The 18,738-nt window shown below is 40.4% G+C and overlaps 1 long non-coding RNA gene across 1 annotated transcript in view; it reads right to left on the reverse strand.

The window, feature by feature from the left end:
- Positions 1-18,738, reverse strand: part of LOC129524635 (uncharacterized) — a 38,849-nt gene that overhangs the window by 13,777 nt on the left and 6,334 nt on the right. Inside the window, exon 3 of the long non-coding RNA XR_010130268.1 lies at positions 2,209-2,339. This is a non-coding gene — a long non-coding RNA (uncharacterized lncRNA). The remainder of the gene's footprint in view (positions 1-2,208; positions 2,340-18,738) is intronic.

The following is an 18,738-nucleotide window of genomic DNA, read 5'->3' on the forward strand; positions in this document are numbered from 1 at the left end:
AGTGCAGTGGCGCAATCTCGGCTCACTGCAAGCTCCGCCTCCCAGGTTTACGCCATTCTCCTGCCTCAGCCTCCCAGGTAGCTGGGACTACACGTGCCTGCCACCACGCCTGGCTTTTTTTTTTTTTTTTTTGCTATTTTTAGCAGAGACGGGGTTTCACCGTGTTAGCCAGGATGGTCTCAATCTCCTGACCTCGTGATCTGCCCACCTTGGCCTCCCAAATTGCTGGGATTACAGGCGTGAGCCACCTCGCCCAGCCAAGAGGTAGCCCCTTTATGTGGTGATTGGGCCAAGAGGACTCTGCCCTTGTGAATGAGTTAATACCATTATTGTGGGAGTGGGTTCATTATACAAGGGCCAGTTTGGTCCCCACCCCCAACAATTCTTTGGCCATGTGAAGAAAACTGTTCCTCCCTCTGTAGGATGCAGTGTTCAAGGTGCCATCTTGTAAGCGGAGACCAGGCCCCCATCAGACAGCCTCCAAAACTGTGAGAAATAAATGTCTATTCTTTATGGATTACCCAGTCTCAGGTATTGTATTCCAGCAGCACAAATGGACTAAACAGTCATCCAGTTTACCTGGAATATTTCTGTGATATACACAAACCTATTTGATTTTTGTACTCTATTCCTGGCACAGGGCTCCTAAAACCCTGGGAATTTCCTGAGTGAAGGGAGTTTCTGTTTTTACTCATAACAAGCCATCTTCCACTGTATCTAGTACTACACCTGAGTTTGTGTTACTGCAGTGACTTAGGGTGGTTCTAACTAGCCTCTGGTCACTAGAAAGACTAAAGAGGGTGGGAACTCTTAGCCTCACCCACTGGCCTCCCACGGATGGAAGGGGCCTGGAAATGGGTTATAAAGCCTCCTGAATGGTAGGCAATGAGTTTCGGGGTCGGTGAACACACGGAGGTGCCGGGAGGGTGGTATGCCTAGAGAGGGCCTGGAAGTTCTGTGCCACCAACTACTCGACATACCCTGCTCTATGCATTGCTTTCATTTGTCTGTCTCTGAGTTGTAGCCTTTATAATAAACCGAGAAATGTTAAGTAAAATGTCTACCTGAGTTTTGTGAGCAGTTTTAGCAAATTACCAAAACTGAGAAAAGAGTCATGGGAATCCCTAAATCTGCAGTCAGCCAGGCAGAAGTGTGGATGGTCTGAGCACCCCACTGTAGCTGGCAACTGAAGTGGGCGGGGGGGCAATCTTGTGAGACTGAATCCTTTACCTGTGGGGCCTGCTGATAGCTGCAGGAATTAGTGACAGAATATAACTGAATTGTTGAACATCGAGTTGGTGTCAGAGAATTGGAGAATTGGTGTTGGAAAATACATCAATATTTTGGTGTCGGGGCAAAAAAACAACAACCTTACAATCTTCTACAGTAAGGGACTTCTGGTTAGCATTCAAGTTGGGCATAAATATTCTTGGGATCTCGGCATATTCCAAATGATTTAGTCACATATTTCTGCCCCAGGTCTTCTTGACACAAACTTTGGTTCAATTTTGGCCCAATTACCAAGTTTGGCCTAATTTTGATCCTTCCAATTACCTGATCATTGTCAGGACCAGGATAAAGATCTAAAGCCAATAGTTTTCCCCTTGCCTTCTACCTTTTCCCCCTTTTCTTTCTATTTTGCTATTCACCTTCTCTATCCCATGACTTTAGACGAGCCAATAATAAAAAGTGGTTGTAGACCGAGTGCGGTGGCTCATGCCTGTAATCCTAGCACTTTGGGAGGCTGAGGCAGGCGGATCATGAGGCCAGGTGTTCGAGACCAGCCTGGCCAACATAGTGAAACCCTGTGTCTACTAAAAATACAAAAAATTAGCTGGGCGTGGTGGCAGGTGCCTGTAATCCCAGTTACTTGGGAGGCTGAGGCAGGAGAATCGCTTGAACCTGGGAGGTGGAGGTTGCAGTGAGCTGAGATCCCACCATTGCACTCCAGCCCAGGCAACAGTGCGAGACTCCATCTCAAAAAAAAAAAAAAAAAAGCAATTGTAATCTGAGTGATTCTTCACTAGGTATTTGATATCAAAATGGAATTGTGCCGGGTGCAGTGGCTCACGCCTATAATCCCAGCACTTTGGAAGGCCAAGGAGGGCAGCATCACCTGAGGTTGGGAGTTCAACATCAGCCTTACCAACATGGAAAAATCCCATCTCTACTAAAAATACAAAATTAGCTGGGCGTGGTGGCACATACCTGTAATTCCAGCTACTCGGGAGGCTGAGGCAGGAGAATTGCTTGAACCTGAGAGGCAGAGGTTGCGGTGAGCCGAGATTGCACCATTGCACTCCAGCCTGGGCAAGAAGAGTGAAACTCCATCTCAAAAACTAAACAAAACAAAACAGAACAAAAAAACAGAATGGTAATCAGCATTTATCGTATGCCTGTTGTGTACTGTACTCTGTGAAGCGTTTGATACTCATCACTTCACTTAATTGCTACAACAACTCTGTAAAGACAAGACAATTATCCCACATGAAGATGCTGAAGGTCTGTAAACTTCCAGAATATGTCAAGGGCCACCAAGCCAGTAAGTGCTCATAAGTCAGCACTTGGGTCCAGATCTGTGGACCTCAAAACCCATGCTCTTAACTCTGCCACAGCTGTCCTTGATTGATGAATGGGATTGCTTTCTGGAAGTTCATTTCTAAATTGTTAGTTTGGAACTCAAACTGAGTTTTTCCCAGGTATTTTGTCATGAATCAGTTTTTCTACAACTCAGTAAATAGGGACCCTACTATTAGGATGAAAATAATTTCTCAAAGATGCCTATAAATGCATGCCCACATCCCTACAATAGATCCAACTTGAAAAACACAGACTTAAAGTCTTAGTCTATAAAAATGTCTCATAAGTGCAAATATCACCTATTAAGACTAAGAGGCTAGCCGGGCGTCATGGCTCACGCCTGTAATCCCAGCATTTTGGGAGGCCAAGGCCCTTTTGTTTTGGTAGGGTAGATCACTTTTGTTTGGGTAGATCACTTGAGATCAGGAGTTCGAGACCAGCCTGGCCAACATGGTGAAAACCCGTTTCTACCAAAAATACAAAAAAATTAGTTGGGCATGGTGGCATGCACCTGTAATCCCAGCTATTCAGGAGGCTGAGGCATGAGAATCACTTGAGCCCAGGAGGTGGAGGCTGCAGTGAGCCAAGATCCTGCCATTGCACTCCAGCCTGGGTGACAGAGCGAGACTCTGTCTCAAAAAATAAATAAATAAATAAAATAAGACTAAGAGACTTTAGGGTTTATAACAGACAAATCTATGTGTATATATGTATATATTATTTTTTCTTTCTTATTTCTATGTATATATTTTGGATTATCATCAACATGAGCACGCAACACTGAAAGAATGCTTTGAGAGCTCTCAAATTCTCAAGAACACATTCATGGACTCTGGGTGTCCAGGGATCCCAGTCTGAGAAACACTGCTAGACATGAGTCTTAATTTGCTAGGATTATCAGTTAGCATTACTCTCAGCTTCAAATAACAGACACAGAATTACAGAGGCTTGGCCAAATGTGTTGAGTTTCCTCATGTGACAGAACACCTAGAAGTGGTCAGCCAAGACCGATGCATCAGCTCCAGCGTGCTGTCAAGGCTGCTGTGTTTGACATGCAACTCTCAGAATTGCAAAATTGTTGTTCCACATCTAGACACTGCATCATGATCCAGGCAGAAAAACAGGCAAAGAAAGGCAAAAATGTCTATGCTCAAAAGACTTTTTCATTCTATTCCAGAAGGAAATTCCTCCTATGGAACATCTCATCAGGCCTCTCTTATCCCTCACTGACCAGAGCTCAGACACATGTCTGTTTTTAACTGCAAGAGAGGCTGGGGAGTTGAGTGGTTTCATTTCCAGCCTCCAAAGTAGATGAAAGCAAGGAAAACAGCAGCCTCACCCAGAGAACCCAGTGAGCCCAGGGGTTCTTGTCCACTTCTATGCCATGCATTCCTCCGGCAGTCTGGTGAAGCCTACGAACCCCTTCTCAGACCAGTATTTTAAATATGTAAAATAAAATGCATATTCAAAACAAAACCAATTGTATGAAAATGCACTTGTATGGCAGCTTGGGCTGCCATAACAAAATACTTTAGACTGGGTGGCTTAAACAACAGAAATTTATTTTCTCATGCTGCTGGAAGCTGGGAATCTAAGATCAAGGTGCTGACAGAGTTAGTTCCTGGTGAGGCCTCTGGCTTGCAGAAGGCCACCTTCATGCTGTGTGTTCACACGGCCTTTCTTTAGTGCTTCTAGTGCAGAGAACGAAAAGGGGTGGGAAATGAGGAGATCCTTTTCTTAGAAAACCACTAATCCTATTGGATTAAGGTCTCTTATGACCTCATTTAACCTTAATTACCTTTAAAAGCCCTATCTCCAAACACAGTCACATTGGGGTTTAGAACACTAACATATGGATTTGGGAGGATATGATTCAGTCTATGGCAAAAATTATCAAAATATTTAAAAACCAAGGCTGGACACAGTGGCTCACGCCTGTAATCCTAGCACTTTGGGAGGCTGAGGTGGGTGGATTGCCTGAGCTCAGGAGTTCAAGACCAGCCTGGGCAACATGGCAAAACCCCATCTCTACTAAAAATACAAAAAAATTAGCTAGGCGTGGTGGTGCACACCTGTAATCCCAGCTACTTGGGAGGATGAAGCAGGAAAATCGCTTGAACCCAGGAGACAGAGGTTGCAGTGAGCCAAGATTGCACCACTGCTCTCCAGCCTGGGTGACAAACGAGACTCCATCTCAAAAGAAAAGAAAAAAAGAGTTTTTAAACCATATGTGTGACATAGTATTATATATTCTTCTTGAACAGATTAAATAACAAGAGCTATCAAAAAGTCTAGTAACTACTATAATTCTGAAGTAGTGAGGAGTGAGAATTATATCACAGGATTTTTGCAAAAGCTGTAATAATATAACTAATACTACTGCATTTTGTTCCCAACATTCACAATTGAAGAAAATGCTAAACTTCAGTTACAGGAAATGTTTTTCCATCCAAAGTTATGGATTCCTTGGATTCTACCCATGAACTCCTTAAGGGATCCTTGGATCACAGGTTAAGGACCCTTGATTTTAGTCCACAAGAATAATGAATTAGAAAACAGTACTCTCTAAGTTCTGTGGAGACAAGGCTATTGAATAAACAGAAAGTGAAGACAGTTAAAGGCAATTTTTGTCTTAAACGAAGTTTGTTTTCAGCACTGTCCTTCTTCATTTTCTCAGCTGTCCAAAAGTTTAATACTTCTTCTGGGCATAACTTAGGGACCTCTTCCTGCCCACATCCTACTCTGCCTGTCCATTGCCTCCAAGTGTCCCACCATCAAAAATTACCACCTCCTCATTTCCACCGGCAAATCAGAACCTCTTCCCGCAGGGCAATATATTTCAGCTGTGGACTATTAGGAAAATAATCTAATTAAATGAAATCATCCCAAGGGGTCAGCTCCTCAACCTAGAATGTTTGCATTCATCTAAAACTTCACTTTGTCACCCAAATAAATCTGCGATTATTAGGACTTTAAATGAAATGTTTCCCTTTTGAAGTTGGTTGCGTGAGGTTCCATCACATGCTGTCAGCACCTCTGCATACAGCCCAGCAAGCTGTGTGCTGCCTACACTATCCACAGAGACTATAATTTGAATGCTGTCCCAGGTGCTGTGTCACACACCAGAGTCAAAGAGGTGCACTGCACATTCTTGTGGAGATTTTCAAACTTGAGAAGTGTGTACTTTTAAGTGAATATAAATCTCTCAGATCCCCAGGGTTAACTTCACATTTTTATGTTGGATATTTTTATTATGTTACTTACATACAGAAATAGAATTAATCAGGCATATGTCCCTTAATTAAAAACAATAAAAATTTAATTCAAAACAAACTAAACAAATTAAGTTGAATTACATAGGATGGATGATGTTTTACTGAAATCAATCATGACTGCATGAATATGATAAAAACCCTTAAAGAGAGGCTCATTTTGAGGTCAAGATCACTTAAAAACCATGGGCGCTTTGATATATTAAATCCTTTACTACTTGATTCTAACAATTCAAAACCTTCATATGGTGTATTAGTTTAACCTTTGGTTTTCATTTGACCTTTTTTGTTTTGTTTTGTTTTTGTTTTTTGAGGCAGGGTCTCACTCTGTTGCCCAGGCTAGGGGGCAGTGGCATGATCTCGGCTCACTGCAGCCCCGACTTCCCGGGTTCAAGTGATCCTCCCACCTCAGCCTCCTGAGTAGTTGGGACTGTAGGCATGAGCCACCCCACTGGCTAATTTTTTTGTATTTTTAGTAGAGACAGGGTTTCACCATGTTGCTCAAGCTAGTCTCAGACTCCTGGGCTTGAGCCATCCGCCCACCTCAGCCTCTCACAGTATTGGGATTACAGGTGTGAGCCACCGCACCAGGCATATTTGACATGTTAAGTGTGACTCGTTCATTTCTTTGGCCCACAGCTAAAGGAGTACTAATGGGAACCAAAAAAAAAAAAAAAATCCTTGTCTCTACAATTAAGATGTCATACAGATGATGCAGAATTAATTTGTTAATGGGCCTTATCACAATTGTAAATACATAATGTTATTTTTCATATATTTTCTACGTGAAAAAAATTCTGGTTGCTTTTATTTATGTAAATGGTATTAAATTATAAATTTCAATCTATTTTTCACTTTTTTGCTTAAGACTTTCTAGGTCAAATCATTTTGCTATATAGAAAGACACATAATGATAGGGTTACATAGCTATAGATACATAAACCTTACAAATTTATGTGAGTTACTTTCTGGAATATGGAACCACAAGTGGTGTTGCTATGTACTAGGGAATATGCATACTTAATTTCACTAAGCATAGCCAGATTGCTTCCAGAAAGCATGTATCAGCTTGTCCTCTGACATGACGGTTCCTGTACTCTGCTGTTCTCACCAACACTTGATAATATCTGACTTTCTAATTTTTGCCACTCTGATAGATGTAAAGAAGTTCATAGTTGTCTTAATTTGTATTTCTCTGATTACAAATGAGTTTTTTTTTTTTTGATGGAGTCTCACTCTGTTGCCCAGGCTGGAGTGCAGTGGCATGGTCTTGGCTCACTGCAACTTCCACCTCCCCTGTTCAAGTGATTCTCCTGCCTCAGCCTCCAGAGTAGCTGGGATTACAGGCACATGCCACCATGTCTGGCTAATTTTTGCACTTTTAGTAGAGATGGGGTTTCACCATGTTGGCCAGGCTGGTCTCAAACTCCTGACCTCAGGTGATCCACCCACCTCGGCCTCCCAAAGTACTGGAATTACAAGTGTGAGCCACCGTGCCTGGCCATAAATGACTTTTATATACTGCTAGCCTTTCAGATGTTTCCCTTCTATGAATTGCCTATTAAAGTTTTTGCCAAAATGCTGTTGGATTAGCTTTTGCCAAAATTCTGCTGTATTTCTATTTTTTCTCGTTTGTAAAAGTTCTTGGTCAAATTTTGATATTAATTCTGTATTGATTTGAGTTCCTTGTAAATATCTTTTATCAGGCACCTGACCTCAGGTGTCCCTATTAAACAAAAATGCTTACTTTTCTTGTAGTCAAATTTGATCAATTTTTTTGCCAAATGGTTACTGACATTCTGCCTTTTGTGACCCAAAGGTCACAAAGGTATTCTCCAACACTTTCATCTATTAGCCCTATAATTTTGTTCACATTTTCTACATGCCTCAATTGTCTCAATTATATACTTTCTCCACTGGTATTTGGGACCATTCTTATCAAATATCCACTTCCCATATACACATGCATCTATTTCTACATTTCTTATTCTGTTGCATTGTTTTATATGTTTTTCCTAGATTTCAGAATCATTTCAAAATTGATTTAGCTATTTGTGGATTTGTGATTTAGCATTTTTTATTCCTCTATATAAATTTTAGAATATGTTTTTCAATGTTCTCAAACAACTCTCTGGAATTTTCATTGGGATTGCAATGAATTTATAAATGTAGGGAGTACTGACATCTTACAATATTACACTGGCAGTACCATAAATGAGTTATATTCCTACATTTATATAGAGCCTCTTTTGTTGTCTTCATAAAGATCTCGTGCATTCATTGCTAGGTTAAGTCTTAGATACTTTACACCAGTGATTGCAATTTTTTTCACATCATGGTATACAAAGAAAATGATCATATTTGTATGTGGTAACAATGGGCATCTTTGTAATATTTCCAGTCTTAAAGGGGATGTGCCTAAAGTTTCTCCATTAATATGTTTGCTGTAGGGTTTTGTATGCAACTTCTATCAAATAAGAACATTTCCCTCTATTCTGATACTTTTTGTTATAATCAGGGTTCAGCTTCATCAGTTGCTTTTTCTGCATATGTTAACATTATATTTCTTTTTTCTTCTATTAATGTGTGAATTACATTGATAGTTTGGCTCACTGCCATAAATTCATGCCATTGAGTTTTTGAGAAAAGTCCTACTTAATGATGATGCCATTTTTAATAAAATGTTGGGTTTAGTTAGTGAAATTCACATACGTGTTTTAAAATCATAATGACTCTGCTTTTCTTGTTCTATCTCCTCTCTCTGATTCTGGAGTAAAGGTTATGCTAGCCTCATTTTCTGAGTTGGACTTTTCCCCCTCTTCTTCTAGTATGTAGACCAGCTTGCTTAAAGATCTATCTTACCTAGGTTTTCAAATTAGTATATAGTTCATGTATTTCCTTCATGGTCTATTTTAATGCCCCTCCAATGCTTCAGAGGTTGGAAAACTCAAAGCACTTCATGGATTTCATGGTAACTGTGATTTTGGATGTAATTACATATTCCTCAATCAGATATACTTCTATGAGACTTGAATTACGAACAAAGGTAAAAGGGGAATGTATCAGTTGTCTATTGTGCATAATAAACTGTCCCCCAAAATTAGCGACTTAAAACAACGATTTATTCTTCCTCAGGATTCCAAGGGGTGTTTGGGCAGTTCCTATCCTCATTTTTCTTGGTCTCCTTAGGTGCTGAATTTAGTGCTATAGGTGATAGAGCAGGAGCACCGTCATCTGGGACAAACACCGCCACTTTAAGTTCCAGCTCCCTTTCTAGCCTCACGCATTTCAAGGAAATCACTTCTCTTCCAACTAAAGCAGACAGAAAGAGCAGACAGTAAAACACAGATAAGACAGCTCAGGCACAGAGGGAGCTGAGGGGAAAGTCTCTTGGGTAACTGCCAAACTTCGCCATCATACAATGGGGACCAGTAAAACAGTGGGCCTTAATAAGCACATTCCTTTCCCTTCAGGGGCACTAAGATAGAAAAGCTAAAAGCAGACTCGGGGGATATGCCTGCAGCTGCAGAAAGATGTAAGGGAACAGACACACAGCTCTCCCTCCCAGATAAGCACAACAAAGAGACACAGAAGCAGTCCAAGCCTCTGATAAACTCTCCTACCCTGAATTCTTAAAAACTCTTAGTCTGTAAGAGAGTGCGGCTTCTGGCCGGGCGTGGTGGCTCACGCCTGTAATCCCAGCACTTTGGGAGGCCGAGGCGGGCGGATCACGAGGTCAGGAGATCGAGACCATCCTGGCTAACACGGTGAAACCCCGTCTCTACTAAAAATATAAAAAATTAGCCAGGCGTGGTGGTGGGCACCTGTAGTCCCAGCTACTCAGGAGGCTGAGGCAGGAGAATGGCGTGAACCCCGGGAGGCGGAGCTTGCAGTGAGCCGAGATCGCGCCACTGCACTCCAGCCTGGGCGACAGAGCAAGACTCCGTCTCGGGAAAAAAAAAAAAAAAAAGAGAGTGCAGCTTCTGACCTAACTTGGTCAGAAGTCTCTCCCAGGTTTGAAATAAACCTGTTGACTGTCAAGCCACCCTTCGTGTTTCTCTCCCCTTTCTTTAATTCTTACATTTGGTGCTGAAACCAAGGGCAGGTGTTGGGGGCAGAGGCTCTCTTGCAACCCAGGAAGCAGCGCGCAATGGCAGCTCATCCTGAGTTAACTCCTGGATCCTGAGGGTATCTGGCCACCTGCCCCTGTCTTTTCTCTCACTTCACTTTTCAAGCGATTTGTGTGAGGACAACTAACCTGAAGGGGACTGCTAGGCTAAGGCCAGGGCTCTCAAAACCCTTAGGTCTCAGGAATCCACCTCCAACCACCGGCAACGGGTATTCACTCCCTAACCCTTGCTCCCTCTTCCTCTCTCTCTTTCTCTCTCTCTCTCTTCCTCACATGGCTCCAGTCTGGGAGGCCCTTTGCCAATTCCAACTGGAATATCCAACATCGGACACGAACTCAGCCAGCTGGTAAGATCTGCCTTCTCCTGGCTTCCTCCTGGTACCAGAGAAAGTCAGGCCTGCCATCCAGGTCCTTGGAGGACCAATGGGACTAAGCTAGAGAAAATCTTGGGGATGCCCAGTTCCTTCTCAGCTTAACTGGCCTCTTTCAGAAAGAGGGTTCTGGGTCTCTGTCTTTTGTCTGGGGACACCTAGAAAAAAGACCACCCTTGGCTTCCTTTCACCAGTCCGTATGGGTGCCAAACAATCCCACATTCCTACATCCTCCCCACTGAACTGTCATCTTCGCAACCTCTCCAGACTTGGCTTACGTGGAAACCTAAAGCCAAAGTGTTTAATTTTCTGCTGCAACATGGCTTGGCCCCAATACAGACTAGATAATAACAGCCGATGGCCCAAATACGGCACCTTTAACTTTCAAATTATCAGGGACCTTAACAACTTTATCACCAGAAATGGCAAATGGCAAGAGGTTCTCCATATTCAGGCTTTCTTCTACTTTAAACCCCACCCCTCCTCCTTCTCCACCTTTTCAAAAACTACTCCAAGCAGTCAAACCTCCTCTGCCATTCTCCCTCTCCAGGAAGTGGCCAGGGTTAAAGGCATTGCTCGCGTTCATGTTCCCCTCTTCATGTCTGATTTGTGGCAGATCGAACAGCTTCTGGGATCTTTCTCTAAAAATCCCTCTCATTATCACAGGGAATTCCTGCACATAACCCAATCCTTTAATTTAACTTGGCATAACATTTGTATAATTCTAACCTCACCCTTAATAAAAAAGTGTACAGCTTAATTAAAATGGATATCCAAGCTAAGAATATTCAAAAGGCCTTTATGTTTTTCTCTTCATAAATCTTGTTTTCCTAAAAAAGGTTTTTTGTTTTTTTTTCTCAGTCAAAATTACTTTTCTTCACTCTGTCTTGCCACTCTTGGTGCATGCATAAAAGACCCTAGAATAACTTCTGGTGACCTGGGACTCCCTTGGAAAACAGAAAAGGCTCCACAAATCCCATTTTGGGAAAAATCTCTGTTGTCCTTATGGAGCCACTGGAATTAAAGGTGAATAAGTACCTCTCAAAATCTGTCTTTGTCTTCCAGCTATGCTTGTTTATTAGGCCCTGAAAATTGTTTTCCTAGCCCTGTTCTTAAAGAGCCTCATCCGGAGGCCAATAATCCCATTAGGAAATTAGCAAATGTAAATCTTATAACTACTGGATCTTCTGCTGGTTGTCTGTGTGGCTATATATGTGTTTATGTGTGCAATGTCTATTAAAAAGAGCTCTAATTAACTGGCCCAAGAAAAATAAGCACTTAAATCAAATATTTTTAAGGAAAATGTTAAGCAAAGTAATACTGTGTATATTGCCATTTTACTTTATTCTTCTATTGAAGCAAAATTGTGGGGTTTTATTATGTGTGTGTGCTTTTGCTAGATGTCCCAGTTAGCTGTGCTTAGATATACCAGTACTATTTATGGTTTAAGTTTTAATTCTTAAGTATGTTCTTCAGCTCTAACATTGTTTTCCAAAGACACACTAAACTGTATTGCAGTTCAAAATTTAATTACTTAAGGGATCAATCTGGGCATTGTTCTTGGTCTTAAATTTAATAGCAAACACAGGATATGTATATTATCACTATATTAATATTTATTTATGTGTTTATTTATTTAGAGACAGAGTCTCGCTCTGTCGCCAGGCTGGAGTGCAGTGGCACAATCTCGGCTCACTGCGACCTCTGCCTCCCAGGTTCAAGCAGTTCTCCTGCTTCAGCCTCCCAGGTAGCTGAGACTACAGGCATACGCCACCACACCCAGCTAATTTTTGTATTTTTAGTAGAGACGGGGTTTCACCATGCTGGCCAGGATGGTCTCGATTTCTTGACCTCGTGATCCGCCCACCTCGGCCTCCCAAAGTGCTGGGCTTACAGGCGTGAGCCATCACGCCTGGCCACTATATTAATTTTTAAAAGTTTTTCTTTGACATTTAAAATCATGACAACAGATATTCACATTTAATGTTTATGGAAACGTAATGTCTTTATTGATAATTTTATTATAAAATTTCATAAATCGTGTTTTTCAAAATGTTTATATCAAATCCAGCTTCCCAGAAACACTAATAGTTCAGCATGTCAATGTACTAACTAAATCATTCACTTGTACCTATGGGGAAGATTTTAGTGTTATTGCCCTCCACGGTGAAAAAAAAAAAAAAAGAAAAAAAATCTTTCATTTTAAAAATTAGATTAGGAAATGTTACATAACTTGGCACTTTAGTAGCGCATATACTAGCATTAGTTTATAGACTGCTTTTGCCACTGGGGAGTTCAAGTTGAAATGTCCCTCAGTCATATAGCTCTGGAATACACCTTCCATTCATAATTTCTGCTCAGATAATTGAACAGTTTACCATCTAGGTTATTTTCATTTATAGTGTAAAACAAAGCAAACTACTCCCGTTTAATTTTTTTATACTTAGAATATTGCACATTTTCTATATATGAGTCATTCGGATTAGTATCTATGTAGGTTCAGTCAGATCCAACCATGGATTCGAGTTATTATACTATATAACCCTATAAAATACATAGAAGTATTATTACTTTGCCTTTAAAACAAAACCGAAGAGTCTGTTTCGATTTATGAATTCAGCATTTAAGCAAAGAGATTTTAGTTCCCAAAGTCGGGGGAAAAAATGACAAAACAATGAGGGAAGAAGGAACCAGGCCTTAGTGCCACACATTTTTCTCTTTGGGTTGTAAGGTAGAGTCTCCTTCTTTACAGAATGCTTTATTATATTTTTTTAGACCTGATTTTCTGTGTCAAAGCATAATTCTCATGCTGAAGCTCTAGCCTAAAAAAGCAAAAGAAAGTCTTCATTGTACAAAACATATTCATCACTTTAACAAGATCATAAGGGAACAAAAGTTAGGATTTAAACTGAGCGATAATACTGTTTGAATGAGCATGTCCCTAAGATAAACCAGAACTGGCAGTTAATTTAGACATCTAGAAAATCTCATTTCCTACCAGCAAAAATATTTTGAGTGTCTAGTGCTCCTTAAGAAAATCTGGTGGCCGGGTGCGGTGGCTCATGCCTGTAATCCCAGCACTTTGGGAGGCAGAGACGGGCGGATCATGGGTCAGGAGTCAGAGACCAGCCTGGCCAACCTGTTGAAACCCTGCCTCTACTAAAGATACAAAAAATTAGCCGGGTGTGGTGGCAGGCTCCTGTAATCCTGGCTACTTGGGAGGCTGAGGCAGCAGAATCCCTTGAACGCGGAAGGCGGAGGTTTCAGTGAGCTGCGATTGTGCCACTGCACTCCAGCCTGGGCAACAGGGCAAGACTCCGTCTCAAAAAAAAAAAAAAAAAGAAAATATGGCATACTGAATAAATAATGTTCATGTGGGAGCCAGGAGCTGGATAAGCCTTGCCTTTCAACTACTCTGTGACTACAAAAATAGTCAGCACTTTTGGAACTAATAAGACTTCACTTGTCAGTGTCATAAAAAGTACTGCCCAATGGCCGGGCGCAGTGGCTCACGCCTGTAATCCCAGCCTTTTGGGAGGCCGAGGCGAGTGGATCACGAGGTCAGGAGTTCAAGAGCAGCCTGGCCAAGATGGTGAAACCCCCGTCTCTACTAAAAATACAAAAATTAGCCAGGCATGGTGGCGGGCGCCTGTAATCCCAGCTACTCAGGAGGCTGAGGCAGGGAATTGCTTGAACCCAGGAGGCGGAGGTTGCAGTGAGCCAAGATCGCTCACTGCACTCCAGCCTGGGCGATAGAGCAGGACTCCGTCTCAAAAAAAAAGTATTGCCCAGCTGAACTTTGCTCCCACCAGTTCAGTAGTTACTTATTTCTACCTAAGCACTCCCCTTCCGATTTTACCCACGTATTTAGGATTGAAAAAAAAATGCATTATATTTGAGAGCTACTTCCCCCAAATTACAAAATGAGTCAGTGTTTTTAGTTTCAAGTGACTGACAAAAAAATGAAAATAAAAAAAAAACAGGTTTTACATTAAAGTTAAAAATTGCTAAAAGTTACCATTATTACATGTAATTGGCCGGGCGCAGTGGCTCACGCCTGTAATCCCAGCACTTTGGGAGGCTGAGACGGGCAGATCATGAGGTCAGCAGATCGAGACCATCCTGGCTAACAGAGTGAAACCCGGTCTCTACTAAAAATACAAAAAAATTAGCCGGGCGTGGTGGCGGGCACCTGTAGTCCCAGCTACTCGGGAGGCTGAGACAGGAGAATGGAGTAAATCCGGGAGGCGGAGCTTGCAGTGAGCCCAGATCATGCCACTGCACTCCAGCCTGGGCGACAGAGCAAGACTCCATCTCAAATAAAAAACAACAACAACAACAACAACAAAAAATGTAATTAAAACTGCTGAACAGGGATTTGAGTGCAAGGTGTATAAAAACAGTAAAAAGTATTTTTAGTTAAAAATTATAAGAAGGCATAAAAATGTACATTTTGCTTATGAATAAAAATAGTCATAAAATTAAATAAAATAAAGTGAATGGTTTAATTTTAAAAACATTGTAAAAATTAATCCTGCAAAGAAAACTCTGTGTGTAAACATATTAACTAAACTCAAAAGATAGGTATTATATGGTTTTTTTCTGTAAATTGAACACTAACATAAAGGCACCACAAGATTTTCTTAAAATGCTAATCTACTATTTAGCAAAACTTGTCAAGGGTTATAACGGGTATGTAAAAATCTCACTTCATAATCAAATTGGTTAAAATTAAATAAAAATTATCTATAAGGTTTCATTACAATTAGGGTTAACATTAATAGCAAACTAATGCAAGGGTAAAATTTAACTTTCTCTTTTAAACAGAAATTTCATATAATACAAAAGGCTAAAAAATGGGTTTTGCTTTTCCAGATTGTTAACTCATCATTTTGGCAAAACAAAACAAAACAAACAAACAAAAAACAACTTACGGTAATCTAAAATTCTATTTCATAATATCAAGGGTTTTAAATTTTAAACATATTTAACAGCCTTCCCAAAATCAAACTTTAGTCTCAAGGTTGTCTTTCCCAACCCCTAGCTTTTGGGTGCTGCGCAGGACCCCTGAACCATCTGAAAAAGAGGTAAACAGGATTATTTGGCAACATGAGATTGCCAAAATAATGTCTAATAGGTTATATTTTAGCGAATAATATTAACATAAGTTACAAAACTGTATGGGGTGTCTAAGGTTCTCCTGTCCAAATATGTACTATTAATCACAATTAAAATTGTTATGTTGGGTTACTGTAAACCACAAAAATTACCAAATTTTGTTGTCAATTGCATTTCTAACTGTATCCAAACTGGACATCTTGTTATTTATAGATAATTGTTATTTTGTTTTAATTCTCTTCAAAACATGGTTTATATTCAAGCTGTGGAACTTTAACAAGTGCTCTCAAATGCAGGTTATTCACAACAACAACAACAGCAAAATGTAAAGGACTCATGAAAAGCAAAAATGTTTATAAATATCAAGCAAAACAAAGGTTAATAAAGTGGACTAAACTAATAGAAAACAAAAACAAATTTTTATCTTTTGCTTTGAACACTGCTAATCTTTATCTTATTTTTCACAGTCAAGAAAACTTGTCTTAAGCTACCTACAGCCTTTAACAACTAAGTATACTCCTGTAAATAGAATTTAAAGTGTGTTTGTTTCTCTCTGCCTAGTTCCTCTAGAATTTGAAAATTAGTCATAAGTATTCTTAAATTATAACAATATAGTTGTTTGCATCAGCGCATTTTCTTTTGTAACAGAACACAATTGGAAAACCTGGTTATTTTACCAAGGCTTTGACTGGAATGGTGCACTTTCCTTAAAGGAATCAAACTTGACTTATGAAGCCAAGAAAGCCCTTGGAAACTGGCCTCATATTTTGTGTACACAGTCCCTGTACAGGGTTTCTGATCTGTGGTAAGTAAAGAATGTCACTTTCTGACAGGCCAGGAACACCAAGTTATCTTAAAACCTCAAGAGGAGAGGAATTAAATGCCAACTCATAGGCATTTAATGGTACAAATCCATGACTGGGCTTGGCTTTAACAAGTCTTATCTCAAATTTCTTTTATAAAACAAAGTTCCAATGGCAATCATTAAAACGTCAGGAAACAACAGGTGCCGGAGAGGATGTGGAGAAATAGGAACACTTTTACACTGTTGGTGGAACTGTAAACTAGTTCATTGTGGAAGTCAGTGTGGCGATTCCTCAGGGATCTAGAACTAGAAATACCATTTGACCCAGCCATCCCATTACTGGGTATATACCCAAAGGACTATAAATCATGCTGCTATAAAGACACATGCACACGTATGTTTATTGGGGCACTATTCACAATAGCAAAGACTTGGAACCAACCCAAATGTCCAACAATGATAGACTGGATTAAGAAAATGTGGCACATATACACCATGGAATACTATGCAGCCATAAAAAATGATGAGTTCATGTCCTTTGTAGGGACATGGATGAAATTGGAAATCATCATTCTCAGTAAACTATTGCAAGAACAAAAAACCAAACACTGCATATTCTCACTCATAGGTGGGAACTGAACAATGAGAACACATGGACACAGGAAGGGGAACATCACACTCTGGGGACTGTTGTGGGGTGGGGGGACGGGGGAGGGATAGCTTTAGGAGATATACCTAATGCTAAATGACGAGTTAATGGGTGCAGCACACCAGCATGGCACATGTATACATATGTAACTAACCTGCACATTGTGCACATGTACCCTAAAACATAAAGTATAATAATAATAAAAAAAAAACAAAAAAAACAAAGTTCCATCGAAGCCGATTTAAAAGGCCTATGTAGCAATTAATTATTCTTGATGCACTATTTACAAATAATAAAGCCAAGTATAATAAAGCAAACCAGTCCTACCACGATTTGTCTTTTAATAAAAATGGGAAACTGAAGAGTGAAAATTATGTTTAGAAAACTATAGCACACTTGTTCTTAAATTCTAGTCTTACCTAATGTTTTTCAATTTTTATTATTCTCTACAGTTTAAATTATATCCATTATAGAAATCAACTCTTGGATACATCGCACTTAAGTCAAAGCCTAAAGAGCTGAGAAAGCAACCTCTAACAGCCCAGAAAAACATCCTATCAATGTAAAAAAAATGAAATCTTAAGCCAAAAATCATAAAAGGTAAGTAACTAAGTGAAAACTACTCATCTTAGTCGGTCTCATCCTTACCTCACCAAATACTTCTTGTCGTTTCTACCTCTCCTTTTAAGCCAAATATTAAAATCTTTTTTAACGGAAATTATACTACTATGCCACCCTTGCGGGAATTGCTTTACTCACTCTACTATTTGCAGTAGGACTATATACTGTAGCACCCTCAGGGTGGAATATCCGACAAAGAATCTCAATTACTGTAGCATTTTGCTTAATTATTATCCTCATAGCAGGAATAACAGTTATTAGTGAAAAATAACACATGGGTCTTTCCAAACATGCACCTCTGCCTGTCATTAGGAAAGAAATGTTGCTTCTGTCTCAACTAATTGGGCCTAATAAAAAACTCTGCTGAAAAGCCTAGGACTAATGTTTTTACCCTGCCTAATTAACCTTTTTCAAAATATTTTAACCGACAGAATCATGGCCATTTCACAGACAACTACCGAAAACATCTACAGACCATGTTGCTCCTGCAGTCAATCCAAGACCAAAAAGCTCTCTGCCCACACCATCAGCAGGAAGTGGTCAGAAAGAACACATCGCCCCTTGTCCTTTTATAACTATAGGGTCTGGAATGATAGAGCAGGAGCACTGCCGTCGGGGACAAACACTGCCACTTTAAGTTCCAGCTCCCTTTCTAGCCTCATTCATTTCAAGAAAATCACTTCTCTTCTAACTACAAGCAGCCAGAAAGAGCAGGCAGTAAAACACAGATAAGACAGCTCAGGCACAGAAGGAGGTGGGGGGAAAGTCTCTTGGGTAACTGCCAAACTTCACCCTCATACGATGGGCACCAGTAAAACAGTGGGCCTTAATAAGCACATTCCTTTCCCTTCAGGTGCACTAAGATAGGGAAGCTAAAAGTAGACAGTGGGGGGATACACCTGCAGCTGCAGAAAGATGTATGGGAACAGAAACACAACTCTCCCTCCCAGATAAGCACAACAAAGAGACACAGAAGCAGTCCAAGCCTCTGATAAATTCTCCCACCCTGAATCCTTACAAACTCTTAGTCTGTAAGAGGGTGCGGCTTCTGACCTAACTTGTTCATAAGTCTCTCCCAGGTTTGAAATAAACTTGTTGACTGTCAAGCCACCCTTTGTGTTTCTCTCCTCTTTCTCTAATTCTTACAGTAGGCACATGTTTAGCAGCTGGTGCTATTGATGGCCTAGCAACTT

Source organism: Gorilla gorilla, chromosome 13, assembly GCF_029281585.2.
Source record: "Gorilla gorilla gorilla isolate KB3781 chromosome 13, NHGRI_mGorGor1-v2.1_pri, whole genome shotgun sequence".
NCBI lineage: Eukaryota > Metazoa > Chordata > Mammalia > Primates > Hominidae > Gorilla > Gorilla gorilla.